We start from the raw sequence: 17,739 nt of genomic DNA on the forward strand, positions 1-17,739 counted from the left end.
GAAAATAATAATAAAATAATAATAAAGACGTAGTAAGTGGGAGCACTGTCACTGAGGAATGTTCGGTAACAGTGAGAAGCGTTCGTACGGTACAGTCGCCTTCAAGAAGCACAATAGGACTTTTTTTATTTTGTTGCCTTCTGTGCCTGCAGGCAGTGGCGTAGCCAGAAATTTCGTTCGGGGGAGGCTCACGTTGCAGCTCGGCCTCCTCCTCAAGAGGAAGCTTTATCTCGGATGCTCCTATCTTAATACATGTAGAAGGTGAATTAGTTTTTCTCGGCAACCACTGCACAAAATTTGATCAGGTTTGTTGCATTTAAAAGAAAAACTTAAGTTCTACTGCCTTCTGGTTTCGAATTTTTTTATTTAGCTTGTCAACTTTTTATTAAATATTGGCACAAATCTCAAATTTTCAGGAAACTAAACTATCTTGTTTAAAACTCTGTAACTCAAAAATGAATAATATCACAATTTTGTGAATCGCATATAATAGTACATCTACAGCGGACAAAATTGATATGTTACAAATGAATCTCAAACAATTTAGCACTATCGAAATACGGCTTTTGCAGAACCCTTCTGCACCACGTAACTAATTCACGTAAGATACAAATGGACATATTGAATTTGTTCGCTTTGACTCTTATAATAGATGCCATTTGAAGAACGGCGATATCTGTTTTTGATCAAGAGCTTTTAGTTTGTAAACGAAGTGCGTCTATTTTTTCGCACTTTCAAATTTTTAAAAATATTTTAAACGAAATTCAGGCCCTAAATCGAACTTCTGCTTCCAACAGATACTAGAAGTTAACTCTTTCAAAGTTAACAAAGTGCATTAAAAATGATCCAGCGGTTATCTCAGAAAAGCGTTTCTGCGTTTTACATTTATTTGAATAGACCGCGTCGGAGTTGGGCCCGAGCTAAAGCTTCCTCTTAAACAATTTGTCGAGAGATCAAATACATGAATAAAAACTGCATTGCCATTGCCAAAGATGCTGCAAACGAATTCTTGAACGCTACGCACTTTCAAAACAAGTAATATATGTGTTTTTAAGATTAAAAAAATATACTCGTATGTGCCAGAAATTGTGCTCAAAATAACTGATATCAATGCTTCCATGTTTTTTGTCTATTTAATAAGTAAAGAAAATATCACACGAACCTTAGAACTATATTAGTTCGAAACAAGCAAAGCAGTTCATGCCACTGATATGAAAAATGTAAAGGCCATGAAATTAACAAGCTCAGGACAAATATGTTAATGAAACTTTGTCATTCAACAGCCTTGTTTACATTTTTGTACACATGCAACGGCCAGTGAAAGATCTCAATGACGCTGTCATTTATTCCAATGTATTACGCAGGAGCAGCATTCACCGGTCGTGTATCGTGAGTAATTGCACCGAAATTATTGTCCCAACAGAGAAGAGAGCACCTATATAAAGCCGTTCTGCAAAATATACGAGGGCGAGTCAAATGAAAGTGAGCCAATGCAAATATATGACAAACGGGGTACTTTATTTAAAAGTAGTCTTCATGAGGATTTAGACATTTATCCCATTGAATAACGAGTCGGGTGATTCCCATCTCATAAAACTCCTTAGGTTGCTGCATCAACAAATCTGCAACTGACTCTTTCACGTCATCGTCCAACGCGAATCTGTTTCCCTTAAGCTGTTTTTTGCATTTGCCTCAAAAGGTGGAAGTCGCAAGGCGACAGATTTTAGCTGTATGGCGTATGTTTCAGCGTTTCCCACTTGAACTTTTCCAGTTTTGTATTAACCACATCAACGACGTGGGGACGGGCGCTGTGGAAAAATTAAAAATTAAATTAGAGGGTTTTACGTGTCAAAACCACTTTCTGATTATGAGGCACGCCGTAGTGCAGCACTCCGGAAATTTCGACCACCTGGGGTTCTTTAACGTGCACCTAAATCTAAGTACACGGGTGTTTTTGCATTTCGCCACCATCGAAATGCGGCCGCCGTGGCCGGGATTCGATCCCGCGACCTCGTGCTCAGCAGCCTAACACCATAGCCAGGTCGTGGAACAAGATGACCCCATTCTTCAATTTTCCACGTCGTTTGTTCTTGATTGCCCCGCGCAGCCGATCCGGCGTTTCACAATATCGGAAACGATTGATAGTCTCTCCGGCTTTAGAAAATTCTATCAGTAATAGCCCCTGACGATCGAAAAAAACATAGTAAACAACACCTTTCCGGCGGAAATGACGGCCTTTGCTTTTTTGGGGGGCGGTGAATTCGAATGTTTCCACCGTAAGCTTTTAAGAGGTTCAATGTGTCCTCACGAATAAAGGACAAAGTAGAAAAAATAAATAAGAACGTAGTTACCCTGGCTGGCTTTAGTGTCTTGACATGGATGCTTTGGCGTACTTGAAGAAAAATGTCGTGGGATCGAATCCCGGCCACGGCGGCCGCATTTCGATGGGGGCGAAATGCGAGAACACCGGTGTATTAATATTTAGGTGCACGTTAAAGAACCCCAGGTGGTCGAAATTTCCAGAGTCCCCCACTACGGCGTGCCTCATAATCATAAAGTAATTTTGGCATGTATAACCACATAATTTAATTTTTATTTTTTTATGCGACATGACGGCAAAAATGAACCAACCACCTAAATGCTTCGTCTCATCGTATCTCGCTGCGTGTTTTGTCAACTTCTCTGAAAGTGTGTTGATTGGGCTTGTCTCGTTGTATGTTCCGATCTAAGACTTTAGAAAAGTCAATGCACCTTAGGCGTCAAATGTTTATAACAACATTAAGCCCACAATGTTCTGGAATTGAAAATCTAAAGAACGACTTTGGAAATATCAATGCACCTTTCGCATCAAAAGTTTATTAGAACTATATACCCATAAAGTGTCAGAATTGAGATCCAAGCGCTCCCGATTCCGCCGCGCCTTTGGAACTTTCCGCTCGGATGGAGCTCTTTGCATTACATGTGACTCCCGGCGCATGGGCGTTGCCGCGAAATGCAGCCCGATTTCTCAATGTTCGCGCTAAAATGTTTTTTTCGAGCGTCAAAAGGACATTCTAGAAAAAATCGAGCATGATTTCCGGCGCCGTGGGTTGTTTTGGCCGGCGGCGCATGGAGAGCACGAAAAAATTTCGGGGGGGGCTGAAGCCCCATAAGCCCCCCCCCCGCTGGCTACGCCTCTGCCTGCAGGAGTACTTAGCATAAGCCAAGGTTTTAGGATATCCTCCTCCGAAAACGCGGTCTGCCATCCAAGCGGCTGAGGCCTTTAGCTCGCAGAGTAAATCGTCGAAGGATGAGCAGTGTGGCAAATAAATAGGGGGCGCTCTACTGTCTCGTCACATCCTCAGAAAAATTGCACTTGGCACTGCTGTCCATTAGAAATGAATAGGCATTGGTGTTAACGCGACGCCCAACCACATTCGATACACAGCTAAGTTGTTTCGCGATGGGTGAAGCCTGGAGGCAAGTGAGGTCTCGAGCGACGGTCGAGAGGATGCAAGCGCTGCGGTTGGTGAAACCCCGTGAATTCCATTCACACTACCCAGGCTTTCACACCTAACCTTGCTCGGAGGCTGATTTTCCGTCCTTTAAGTGCGGGCACTTATGTATGCAACCTATATGCAGTATTAAGCTAACGACCTCCACGGCACATTCAAGGGCGTCGTTTTCGTGCTCTAGTGAATCGGCAGGTATACGCGGTGTTCTTTCGGGCTCGGCGGCTGCGCGCGATTTTCTGGCGAACTGTACTTTCGAAGTGTAAACTGCTTGCCTGGCTATTTCGGCTGGCGCGCGTCACGTGACTGCCGTTAATTCCTAGTACGGACGGCGCATTGCTCGAAGAACGTCACTCGAACTCGCCGTTTCGCGCGAGCGATCGAATTAATGGCTAACTATAAATAAACCTTTGTTGAAAGAAAGGGGGGGGGGGTGCCACTATCGTACGCACGCCAACACATTGCCAAGGAGTCGCGCGCGGCTTGCAGCCTCTATGACAGACGTCACAGCTGCTATAACGTGTAGTGCCAGCAGCAGACAGACAAGTCATAGAGCCACAGAAAGTTGAGCTATAGTTGGTATGGATACATCGTGAAAGAAGGTATATAAGGTTTGCAGACGGCTACACGAGACTTCCAGAAAACAGAAACACAGACTATCCTTAGTCGGCGTTTGTGTTTCTGTACCTCGCGTTTTGGTTGTCTGCATGGCTCTCGCGTTCATGTCTGCGCGCTAATTACCTCCATTCGAGACGAGTCCCATTCGTACATGCCGTGGCGGTGCCTATTCCCAACCCTTCCTTCTCCTCGTGGGAGGCCGCTCTTCGGGCTACTTGCTCGGATGGCCAGCTCTGGCTGGTGGACCGTGCTTGCCAACCTAGAGATGTCCGCCAGGGGGCTCCCGGACGTCTGGGGGCCCAACCACAGTTAAATAGATCCAATAAAGTTTTATCCATCCATCCATCCATCCATCCATCCATACATCCATCCATCCATCCATCCATCCATCCATCCATCCATTCATCCATCCATCCATCCATCCATCCATCCATCCATCCATCCATCCATCCATCCATCCATCCATCCATCCATCCATCCATCCATCCATCCATCCTGTATACACGTACTGCGGTCAACAATAAACATTATCCCTTTGTTATTTATGTATTTGAGTGTCCTGGGGTACGGTCCATCAGAGCAAAATTCCGCGCGACTGGCCACTCGAAGCACTTTGCGCGTATTCGCGGGCGTATTTCACGCTCGGAAGGACACGTTTATGTAGCGCCTGTTGAGCAACGGAAAGTTGTATAGGGAGTTTTTCATGCTGCTCTACAATTTTCTCATTGACACTTTTAATCTAATTGTAATATTCGGGAAGTTGATTAATAAATTAAGACTAATTATGTAACTAGGCGGAACGCAAAAAATAACCTGAGCATCTCCAAGCGACATCAAACAACACTACCTTGGTTATTGGCAGCTACATGGCATTTGAATATCTTTATATCTTGGTTGGGACACCCTGTATATATATATATATATATATATATATATATATATATATATATATATTCCCTTTAAGACCAACTCGAAGGCACCACGCAAATTTGTCCGGTTTATCAGAAGTTCGTCTTACCAGAAGAGTAATTGGCAACATGACCAGGTGCATCCAGATATCTTACTTCAAAACGGTAAATGAAGTAAATTGACTTGAAGAATTGACGACAGTGGGCCGACGATGGTGGCTCAATCTCGCGTGCGCAAAGGAGGAGAAGGGGGGAGGGGGGAGCGCACCGTCTTCCGTCGCGCGCATTGCATCGGAGAGGGGGGGGGTTGTACTTCGGCCGCAAGCGGTCGCGTGGGTTTTACCTTGAACGCGATCTGCTTTGGGGGCAGTCTAGGTAGGCCGAGTGCTTACCTATCTCCATCACGCCCCTTTGACATCAAGACTAGACGATGTAATAAACGCGTATCCTGGTCCTTGGATTATCACAGGGGACTTTAACGCCCATCACACCATTTGGGGAAGCTCAAGAGTTGGCGCAGCGGGAGGAAGAATCGCTTCACTTGTCTCTAATCATGACCTCTTGCTGCTGAATGACGCTAGTCCTACATTTCTACGGGGCACAGTGTACAGCAGCTGCCTGGACTTGACCTTCACATCCCGCCGCTTTGCCACGAGCGTTAAGTGATTTTTTGGACATTGAGACACATTGGAGCAATCACATCCCCACTTACCTTAAGATCGACGAGATTTCTAACACACATCCGCATAACACACTACGAAGACTATAGATTGGACTGTGTTTAAAAACCTATGGAAGGACGGTTGTCAGAGAGGTCACTCCTCTGGACTGCAAGAAGCTGTTAACGAAGCGGTGTGGACTGCTTTGCACATGTTCATACATGTGCTCACCGAAGAATTCGCAATTCTGATGATGTCCCTGTTTTGTCCGGCGTTCCCCAGGGCTCTGTTCTGGCCCCACTTCTATTCTTATTGTACATAGATGATATAACAAACCAAGTCGACGTCACCATTCGCCTCTTTGCAGGCGACTGCATTCTTTATTATACTGTGCGTAACCACGACGATCAAGCAAAACTGAAAAATTCCCTAAATAAGGTAGTGCAGTGGTGTGCGGACTGGCAAAAGGTGATAATTTCCGACAAAACTGTATGCATGTCGGTCACAAACAAAAAATCAAGTTTGCAGTTCCCGTACGGTTTCAACAGCACTATTCTCCAAAGCGTCACCCACTATAAATAGGCGTGATCATCTCATCCGACCTCAGCTGGCTGGAATGCGCACATAGAGTACGTAGCTAAAAAAAGTCCTGAACAAACTGTTCTACCTCAAACACACCTTATCGCATTCCACCAGCCTGACAAAGCAGCTTGCTTACGTCAGCCTTATCAGACCGGCACTCGAATATACCAACATAGTATGGTTTCCACATTCCAAAAACCACATTCATACGCTGGAACACATACAAAAAAAAAAGCTGCCGGATGTATCTATTACGTTTTAAGCGCACAGATTCACCAACCGAACTTCTTTTTCGCGCAGGCCTCGCTACCCTCGAAATTCGAGCTAAAGTTCAACGATTAAAGTTCCCATACTCAGTGTTGCACAGTGCGCTCAAGGTGGATCCCGTCGCCTTTCTTAAGTACAAACACACCAGACCGACTCGGCATAAGCACGTTTTCACGCTTGAAGAATTTCTTTGTAACACCAATACTTTTATTCTTTTCATTCTTTCCGCGAGCTGTGCGAGAGTGGAACTGCTTAAACCCTGCTATTACTGCACAGCCCACATCAGAAACATTTACAAATCATTTAGAAGAAACAGTCGCGATCACAACTTCGTGTTTTATTTATTATTATTATTATTTTGCAAGAGCAATTGTGTGAAGACCAATGCGTTACTCAATAAATGTAAGTGTCCATGTCCATGTCCTTCGACTGTACGCGCTCCTTCCAATTAAGTCTCTGGCAGAAAGTAGAGCTAGAATATCAGTACCCGAAACTAAGCGAAGCGGTGCATGCCGTAGCACGTGTCCTTTCCATAGAGAAATGCGCACGCCGTGCTTCATTTGCTTTTTGTACGACGCAACGCTGTTCGTTATCGTTGGCAATTTTAGGTTTTTAACGGATCTCCTAATGAACCAACAGACGGCGACGCTTACTTACAATCCGTTCGTCCGTTGTATACAGTTCGCGGCGACTGCATGCATCCGGCTCGGCGCACTCCGTTGGGACGACTGCACGAGTATATAACAACCTTGCATCGTACTTTGCGAAGATACGGCGTGCGTAGAACAAGAGAACAGACTGGTGGACTAGTAGGTACTGCTATTCTTCCAGTTGTACGACGGTATATATATGTGGTAACCATGTGTAATAAATATTCGGTGGTTAGTATAAGCGTTGTGTCTTCGTTGCCTTCTCTTGTCCTCGTGTTTTTTTTTTTTTTCTTCCGCTTTGCGTCAAGTTGTGTGTAGAACGTTCTGTGTTTTTCAGTTTGCCCTGGACCAATGCGTGCCCAGGATCAGTTATCTGGCAGCTACCAAATTTCTTTGTATTGAAGTCACTTCCGGAAATGTCCAGGGCAGCGCCCGCGCGTATTGAGCGCCGGCAGCCAAAGTACGAGCAGCGCGCTGTGTTATCCCTCATAACACGTCAGCGGCGCGCTCCCGGAAGATGGCGTCACTGTATGTCCTCGCGGACATATTTGCGATAGCTATGTAGCGGTTCTATTTCGTTGTTCTTTGTCAGCTGTATTCCTTCTTTGAAGCGCATCGGGCGTTGTGATGATGTCGATTTGCGCTCGTATTGGCATCCCCTTTGAAACGGGCGGTGACAAATAGTCAACTATCTTGCTTGATTTAATGAGGTATGCTATACATACTTTTCATTCTAGCATATTTGTATGCATCTCCTTACTCTTCTTTTTTTTCTCTTCCTCAGACCTTACCTTATACAGCTACCTATGCCTGTAACAGACCCTGTCGTATCACTCGTTTCTCTGCTTTTCTTTCTTTTTTTTCTCCCAATACAATAACCGTATCTCGCTTTATAGTGCCTGGAATATACTGGCTAGTGTGCCGTCCGCGGCCTCTCGGTTGGCACCAAATGCAATGAATGCTGGCGGCTGCCACTAGGGGCGCTGCAGTGCAGGTGGGTGCCGCGGCACCATCCGGTCTTCGTAGCCCGCTGTGTTTCCACAGCATCGGCAAGCGGGCTGCTGCGCTTTTTATTTTTATTAAGCTGTAGCAGCAGCACAGTTCAAATGTGGGCAGCTGATTTATAAATCAGGGTTTGTTTCGATTACAACAGGCTTCTCTAGCGCTTGTCGCTTGCGTGAAAAGCGTGTGCTAGCTCAGCTGGGCTTCGAGCGGGGAAGCTGATGTGTTTCTATGCTGGCGAAGAGGAAACGTAATTTCTAAGGCAAATGCCTTGATCTCCATGTTCCAAGGCCGTGTTGCGAGGTACAGAACATATCACACGATCCAAGGAAGGCCAGAAACGAACCAAAGCATGTCCAGCCGCCTATAGGAGATGCTAAATGATTAGCAAATTTAATTATTCATTATAGTGATTGGATTAAGGGGATAAGGCTGAATTAGAGGGATTATAGGTGTATTAATTAAGGATTAGAGTGAATTATAGTAGGCTTTACAAGGCTTTCGCCTTCGTACGTGTATATCTTCGGCGATAGCTAAGGACACTTGTTTTTTTATTCTAGCGATGATGGCAGCGTAACTTTTTAAGGGTACGTTTCAGGTTACATTTTTCATTCTAATAAAGTAAGGGAATTCTAAGGTTACGTTACTGTTCTATTGATGTTATATTAATGCATAACCATTCAAAACCGCTGTAACCGATCATCTTTTGAAATGACTTGAATTTCTGTGTTCTTTCTTTTTATTTTATTTGCTGCTATTTCTGCCTACTATCTTATTGTTGTCCTCATAGACTTAAATGTTTTTGATGGTTTGTAAACCATGTACCCATCTCCTCATAATTCCCATTGGGCCCCGAGGATAGGAAAATGCCTGTAAAATTGACTGCACGTACGTGGTGTTCCGTGTACACTATACATTTTTTTTATACCTGGTAAATACGTGCAGATTTCTTTTTATGTCTGATATACGTGAACAAAAATAGGAAACAGATATTTCATTTAAGCGTAACAACGATTTTATTCATGCGTAACAACAGTCAATCGCAGGCATATTAAGACAGCCCTAGATGAGATAATGCACACATACACGAATAGATCGCGCAGTGACGCAGTTTCAGGAGCTTCTGCCGTTGCCTTTGCGCTTCCCTCTCTTTGTTGATGCCTCTTACAAAAAAAAAAAAAAAACGAAACCTCAAGAAAACAAAGAACTTTGCAACTGCTGTCAAAAGCTGGTTTTTCATGCTCTGGGCACCCTGGTTGAGGAAAGGCCAGCTGTCTGCAGCTAACCTGAAAAATCAGCTATACTCGCTACATGTAACTTGTTTTTGCCGAAGAACACAGTAAAAGCATCTTCCCCGGCCTTCGCAGCGGTTGACGTCTGGCTAAGATAGACAAGCAAGGCCTCCATTGTCAAAATGCGTAGTGCAATAGTGAAGCAGCGTCTGTACTAGCTTCAGCTTTACTTACGCAAAGGAAGCCTGCACAATGTGGTCAAGAATTTTGGGCAGTAATCTATCGTGCAACATAACCTGCAGTATAGTAGATCAAAGCACTACTGCTCGTTTTTTCTTCTTTTTTCCCCTTGGCACTCAGGAAAAGTAAGCTGAATGCTTAGCAAACTCAGGAAATATCGTGGGTATAGCTTAGGGTTTCAGGCGTGGTCACGATGGAAGAATACTTCCACTGTGGGCGTGTTTTATCGCGGGGTATCTCGTAGACAACGTCATTCACGGTGATAGAGAACGCGCGCTCGACTAAGCTGTTTTCGAACTGTTTTTCACAAACCGCAGCAGTTGGTGCCGGCCTTCTGTCCGTTCTCCTGATCATTCTTGCCCATTCTGCTGCCGCTTCGTATCAGATGGTAGAGTGAACAAGGATACACGCCCTTTGTTCGAGCGGTAACCGCTTCCACACAACGGCACAAAGCAGGTCCTCTCCTTGCACTGTCTCATGCTTCGGCATTTTTTCACCGCCGCCGCATAGTTCTCGCAATGACAGGCACACGAACATAACAGCCACGCACTCACTCTTTGACAACACCAAGCACAAACACGCAACTCTGTAATAATACTAAAAACGCAAACACAGAAACCGACGCAACAACTGCGAAACTGATATGCGAAGCAGACGACACGCGCAGTCTGCACCCACCCGTGTGGCAGCGACCTCTGCCGGCCATCGTGGGCATTCATTGCAGGCGGCGCCACGCTCGTCCATTGAAAAGAGCTGGTGCACGGCACACTAGCCAGTATATTCTAGGCACTATACTCGCTTATCTCGACTGCTAACAGATTGATGCTTCCGTCCATATTACATCCAAGCGCTTCTGAAAGGTGTACGCCACCTACGGGTCTAAATGGGTGAATCACTTCGCATTCCACTAGGACGTGCTAATAAGTGGCGTCCGGATTTTTTACAGCAGCATGCACATGCTTCATCTAGTTCCGAATATTTGCTCCGGTATGTTTTTGTCCTTAGGCAGCCTCAAATAACAAGGCACTGCCATTTGTACTATCGTACACATTTTCCCTTCTAATTTCTTTCTTCTCATTCGTGTAAATATCCGCGGTCCTTTTCGTTTCCATTAATTCTTTGCATCAAATTCGCTGTCTCTGTTTCTCTCACTTTCTTTTTCATGACTGCTGGATGTCTATTTACACTTTGAATTACACTGTACTTGGTTGCCAGCTTTCTTGGCTTCTTCATCCATTCTGTGTCCATGGCTTTCACGTGCAGATACTTGTACACCTTAGCCGCCCATTTATTTTGATCCATGTTTCTGAGTCAGTCTTCAAAACTAATTTTGCTCTGCACGTATCTGACTTTAAGAGATGCACTACCCATGGTACCCTGCACCACTTAATTTGTGGCTTTACCATTGGCTCCAAAAGCCGACCGGCCTACCGATCTTTGGTTAACTTCCAACCCAGACAAGATATCCGATTTTAAGCATAGGATGGCATTTGAAAACGTTGGTGCTGTCACCATTGCTCCTTTCCAGATTCCACGCACCACCTCAAGTGTATTGCGGCTCCAAAGTGCTCTATGTTTCATCGTTGCTGCATTCCGCCTCCCCCGGTTTACTTTCAGATTATCTTGGTGGGTGCTTGAAGGCTTTCCTTCGTTCTGAAGTGCTCATATTGCTTGAGTGTGGGTATAACTTGCTGATTAATTGACACCACGTAATTACTCGTCTCTTTATTAAAGATCATAATTCCCTGTTTCTCTGTGCTGAACTTAATAAGGCCTAAATTTGTCACTGCGCTGCCACATACACTCTAAGAAAAGTTTACACCATTTGAGTCGTACACTCTTACACTCTTAGACAAAGGCACACCCTTTGGGGTGTATATCTGCCACACAACGATAATCGCCATCTGCCTTGCTTGCGTTTCCTTTCTTGATAACGCTGCGCCCGCTACTTTCCTGTCGGGAATGCTATGTCATGCTGATAACGCGCATGCCGTTCGTTACTGGGAAGTACCGGGCTACTTCTTTTCTACTTCTAAACTACTTTTTAGAGTTTATATTCGCAAGTGTCTGTGAATCTCCTGAATTGCAGTTTCAAAGTTTTCAAACATTGAAACTGCTGAAAAGAGTTCCGCTCTCGAAACTGCGGACATACATAAAATTTCAGTTTTCTTTTACCACAACTCCTCCATCTCTCCTATATATCAGTTACGTCGGGACCATGCAGCGTGCGGCACTTAGAACCCCTCTCATCCCATATATATAAATATATATATATATATATATATATATATATATATATATATATATATATATATATATATATATATATATATATATATATAGAGAGAGAGAGAGAGAGAGAGAGAGAGAGAGCCAGTGTGCCGGGATCTGGTACACTCTAAAATACTTTTACATCCTCCTCACCCTTCGGGATGTATATCTGCCGCACAGCAATAATTGTCATCTGCCTTGCTTGCGTTTCCCTTCTTGAAAACGCCGCGCCCGCTACTTTCCTGTCGGCAATGCTATGTCATGCTGATAACGCGCATGCCGTTCGTTGCTGGGAAGTACCGGGCTCGCAGCGTTAAAGAAAGGAAATGCCGACAAGACAGAGGACGTTTATTGTTGTGTGGCAAGATACGACTCAAAGGGTGCAACCTTTTCTTAGAGGGTAATCGTCATCTGCTTTGCTTGCGTTTCCTTTCTTGAAAACGCCGCGCCCGCCAATATATATATATATATATATATGAGGGTGCGTGCGCTCTGCTGGTATGAGGGCCTCCTTTCCACTGAACTGAAGGGAGATTTTATACCCTGGAATGCTGCGATACGGTGCCTCAGCTTTCAGTTGCAATAACCCTACGGCACAGGTATACGGCATTACCAAACTGAAGTGTTGCCAGCCAATGGCAGCTGTGTCGCTGTGTTTCGCATATTATTCACTGCTTTTATCGATAATGGGCCCCGATTGTACAGGGAGCTTACACGGAAATAAGTATTGTATGTGTTTGCCCCCCTAGAACCTCATATGCCGCCTTCTGAGCTACCGAAACAAAACCAGAAACAAATTGCATAAGCACTGCTACAAAAATTTCTCTCAAGTACAAAGTAACGCTACATATAGTAGTAGAGCAGCATCTTAATTTATTGCAAGGTTTAAAGTATTGGTTATACAACAAGTTTATCGGTATAGGTGGTGTCCAAATCGCAAGCCCGGCGATGGTGATCTCGAAGTAACGTCAGCAACTCTCAAAGGCTGTGCTTTGTGACTGTTACGCGTGAGAGCAGTCTTATTTTTATTCGAGAGGTGGCAGCACAATACTAAGTGCTCGGAAAATAAAGCAGCAGACGACGTTGCGTCGTGCTGCTTTGTCCGTAGACCTGTGCATGCCGTTAAGACAATCACACGAATAAATTTGTTTGGAATAACCACAACGTTAGCGCAGCTGAAGAAACGTCAGTTTGAGAACAAACTGTGCGCAAGGTCAAAGGGCTGCTTCATTCCCAATTCGCCACGGAGCGCCGGACACGTGCATACGAAACAAAGGCCGAGCTTTCATGCCATATAACTTTAACATTTCTGTAACAGGGAGACGTTATGTGCACCGGACGCAATTATTTCGACTCAGAAGCGATGTAGACTAAAGTTGCAACGTACGGTTGTTGCACACATTGCTTGAAGGGGTGGTAGAAGGATTATAATGGAGCGTGAAAAAAAAAGAAGTAGAAGAAAAGGTACCTCCCGTGTTGGCTGCTCAATGAAAGAACGCCGTTCATGAACGTGTTCAAAAGAAAATAACCTGGGAGCGGCCACGCGGCTTTTGTCAATGGCTCCGCGCGTTGGAAGCCGTGCGGGAAACGCAACCCGCTTCAAAAGAGCGGTTTCTTTTCTTGTTACCCTCCGTACTTGGTCTTGTATTGAGTGCGCTCCGACAAAAGAGGAAGTGCGCGCAAGGAGATTCACGGTTCGCGAAGCTGCTGCGGGCGGGTTGTCAGGGCTTAGAAGGAGGTGGGAAAGGAAAGGGGGGAGCTAGAACGGAAGAAAGGGAAGTGCGTACAGTTCACGCCCGGGGATTCGGGCGCAGTTGAGCGCGCCGCTCTTTTCTCCGTGCATGGAAACCAGGAGAGGAAGTAGAAAAGGGAAGAAGCGAACCGATTATAGAAACAACTGAAACGAAGAAGGAAACAAGAGCTAACAGAAAAGCCGACCAAAGGCACTGGCAGCCCACCCTCGACTCCTAGCTCCTTCTACGAGGCCCGAACCAACGTGCTGGTGGAGGCGCGAACATTGAACCCTCCTCCTGAAACTGCGCGCTCACACACGGGCACGCGCATACAACCCCCCAACAACGCACGCGGCTTTTCGGTTGCGCGTTCCCCACTGCCTTCGCGCAGGGGAGGTCCTTTCTAGCGAATCGTGACTCCTCAACTGGTTCGTTCCCCCGTACTAACCGCATTCGATAGAAAACAACTTGTTTGAATTCTGCGAAAAATAAGGCGCTCCCAACCAGCGATCGTGGCCCTCGGAGCGCCAGAACCCTTTGACTACACTAGTTGTAACACTGCCCACACACTCCTAGCTTCAAAATTTCACATGCTTGCAACTTCAATACTGACCATTTACAAGCTTATGCGTAGCCTATAGATTTTATTTTTCTAAATAAAAACCACTTCTTTGTAAATAAATGCATATTTTAGTTTATATTACTGTACCTAGATGGCGCTTGTATTTGTTGGTGTCTTTACGTTAGATGAAGAAGCGTTTTATTTACGAAGCCACGTTGGGCAACTGCTGTGCGCAAGCGCCCGCTGAGCGCGGCAAAGCGGCTGCCCCGCGAAAGCGGCCCTTTCGCCCGAGGGCCAATGCCCTGCTCTGCGACGGGCCGAGAGCGCCCAGCGGCCGCTCCGATTGGCTGCTCCCGCCCGTAGCGTCGGCGAGGTCGCTGTTTGTTGCCTGCGCCGAGCGGTCTCGCTTTTGACACGCATCTGCGCAATCGCTCCTCGCGTAAGGAACAGCTGGTTGTCGCCTCGCGACCAAAACGACCAAAACAACGCAGTGTGTCTCGCCGAAGTAAACGGTCCTTGTCAGTGCCCAAATCGTCTGGATACGCCGTTTCGCCGAGCTACTACCCATGGATTTACACTCGGACGAGTGGCTGGTAAGCAAGAGTTGCTCGGCGAACCGAGCGATCACTGTTTATGCGAAGATCAACCTCGGTGCCACCAGCGGGGGTCTTTGTTTGGCTTTGCTGCTGACCTTTGTCCCGTGGGCTCGAACTGCATCTTCGGTGGTCGTTTTGATCGAGGGAGTGAGCTTGAAGCCTACGGTTACCTGCCGGCCGAGTCGCACTGCATTCGGGGCCACGGTCGTTCGAATCTCGGAGGCACAAAAGACCGTTCACTGCGAGGATGGCCATTTCGCGTTTTCTTTGTTTTGTAATATCTGCAGTAGGCCCTGCTGTACTGTATTTTATGTCCAGGCCGCGTGCGATGATTGGGGGGAACCCGTTTGGCCAGGCCGCGAGGTTCTGTAACTCACGACGGCACCCCAACGCGCAGTGCTTTGTTGCGGTTCCGGATATCTGCGTATTATGCAAACGTAATTACGCGCCCGCTACGTGAGGCTTTGCATGGAGCTGGCCGATTTTCGGGCGGTCGTCTGAGGTACGGTTCCGTTCCTGACCGCTCTCGAACGGCACATTTCCGCGTTGGAAACTCCCGTCTAATTTTGGTCTTCGCTTGGCGCGAAATATATAAAAAAGGAACTCGCGCAAGAAACCGCCTCGCGGAGACTATGCTCGCCGCCCTTTGTACGACGCACAATTTGCCGAGGTTGATCGAGATCCCGGTCCGCCACAAATCCGCGACGCAGTTCGTGTATCACGTTTTGCTAATAGCGCGAGCGGTTTGTGCTTTCTGGCAGCGCATTTGCCCGCGATAAGCACCGATCTCCGTTTCGGAGACCGTTTCCTTCCCGTGAACGCTGGCGCGCTGTTCTAGCGCGTTCTCCTTTGTTGCTAAGTGCCTACTTTGCTTTTCACACTGCCCATTTGTGGCGATGTCGGAGAATAACGACGCAGCTGAGCGTCTCGTGGTTCAGGCTCGCGCCGTCAGTGGCACGGTGTTGAAGGTGTGCTCATTTACGATCATTCGTGTAGAGGCGGAAACGAACAGGCAAGTGTGCCCGCGTCCCCCCATCAGCTGACGCTCGCGGCGAGAGAAGCAGGCTCGCCTGCTGCTGGTGTGCGTGCGTTCTTTGTGAAGGCGTTCTCATTGTGTTGCCTGCCAATGCTACCTGTACGGGTCGGGCGTTCAGTGGTGACAGAATAAACACGGGAAGCCGCCGTAACGACTCGCTGAGCCGAGCGATGTAGCGTGAAGTTTGGATACGCGTATCGTTATCGGCCGATGCTGAGCATCGCTTCCCGCTTGGCGGACGATAACTGTGCGCGTCGCAGTTGCCGTTCGACAAAGGTGGCTGCCGCGATGTCTGTTCTTGGCAGTTTCGAAAGGCGTCTATGCAGCTGTGCTACAAGAGACGAAAAATAAAGACAACGCTTGCTATTCTTCGCCTCCCGTATTTATTTTAGAGTCAACTGTTGTCTAGGCCTAATGGTTTCGGTCGTAGCTTGCAACGCGTATTTTGCGCGCGTGTGGTTTTCGTTTCGTGCCTGTTCTACCTAGAATCGGGTGCACCTGGCCAGAGGTTGTGACATGGCGAGTGGCTGCATATTGCGGCACTTTCACTGCGTGCGTCGTGACACATGAGGCCTGCGCGCATTTCTGTGCAGACTCGGCCGAGACGAGATTTCTTTTTCTTTCTTAGTTTGCCCTCGCTGGTTTGCAAGCGTCGCCCGCCAACGTGCATGGCGCGCCAACTCCCTCTACTACTGCTGTTGCGAACTTGGTGTCCGTGATGTAACCTCTGACGAATCAGCTCGGCCGAGGGAGAAACCGTATTATCGTTAACTGCTGCGTTACCGCGTTTCATTGCTGGTGTTTGCAGCGAGACGTCTGCTCTCGTGCGCAGACCTGCGGCTTGCCGCGCGACACGCACAAAGGCGCAGATTTTGCTGCAGACGTACACAGCTGATGCGCGCAGACATGTGGGGAAGGCAGACCACCAGGCGCCTCCCCCCCCCCCCCCCGCACGTCTTTGTTGTCTCGAAAACCCAAGACGGTAGCGCGGACGCTCCTCCCAACGGTTGCACGTAGTCGTGCACGTGGCCCTCAGCAGCACAAGGGGGCATGGTGACGGAGGGGGGGAAGAGGCTCGTAGCAACAAAAATCTTGTGCAACATCGGGGTTGGTGGTGTAGACGCGCGCGCGTTACTGGGCACGTGTGCTGTGGGCTCGCGAGTCGTGGCGTGTTGCAGCGTGTCCCGGCGCCGTTTCCTGGGAAGCGGCGAGGTTGCCTCGTGTTTACTTTAGGGACGTCGCCTGCGTCGCGCCCGGAAACCCGTTACTGTCAACGGATCTGCACGCGATGAGGTCATGCAGAACGCTTGCATCGCGCATGTCGGGCCTAGGCCTGCGGTTCCCATGGCAGCTCTGCACCTGAAAGGCCCAACGGCGCTGGCACCTACATGTACAGTGTCGAGAACGCAAACCTATCATTGAGCTGCTACGTACCTGTCGTTTACTTCGACAGTGCATTAGCGGTGCGCTAGCTCGGTCTTCTGTAGTCTGCACTTTTTTTTTTTCTTTGTCTCGTTCAGGTGGTTGCAAAACTGCTCGTGGTACCGCGACGGTGGTCATATTACTTCTCATCATTGCAACATTTCGCAGGGGTGATTGTATCTATGCTACGCCACGTGGGAACATTTCTGTTGCGTTTCGTCAGGTAGCAAGCCACCTGCTCAAGTGAAAATAACAGGAGACCGCATTGTAAAATACATTCTCATTATAGGTCGTTGTCACGGCAGTGCGTTTCAGCTTCGCGCACAGCGTGACGGTGGCGTCGATCGATCTTGCCATCGATGAACAGTCACGTGACACAGATCGGCACTTTAATTAGTATTCTTCTTTTTAAAATAAGAAATGGGCGCAAGCAAGCCATTGTGTCTCCTCTTTATTGGGAGGCTGATATT

At 47.1% G+C, this 17,739-nt stretch overlaps 1 protein-coding gene across 1 annotated transcript in view; it reads left to right on the forward strand.

Moving 5' to 3' along the window:
* The first annotated feature begins 14,490 nt into the window (after window positions 1-14,490).
* Window positions 14,491-17,739, forward strand: part of LOC139056279 (protein yippee-like 2) — a 38,668-nt gene continuing 35,419 nt past the window's right edge. Inside the window, exon 1 of the mRNA XM_070534380.1 lies at window positions 14,491-14,808. The gene's annotated coding sequence lies outside the window, so the exon portion shown is untranslated. The remainder of the gene's footprint in view (window positions 14,809-17,739) is intronic.

The sequence above is a fragment of the Dermacentor albipictus genome, chromosome 2, assembly GCF_038994185.2.
Source record: "Dermacentor albipictus isolate Rhodes 1998 colony chromosome 2, USDA_Dalb.pri_finalv2, whole genome shotgun sequence".
Lineage (NCBI taxonomy): Eukaryota > Metazoa > Arthropoda > Arachnida > Ixodida > Ixodidae > Dermacentor > Dermacentor albipictus.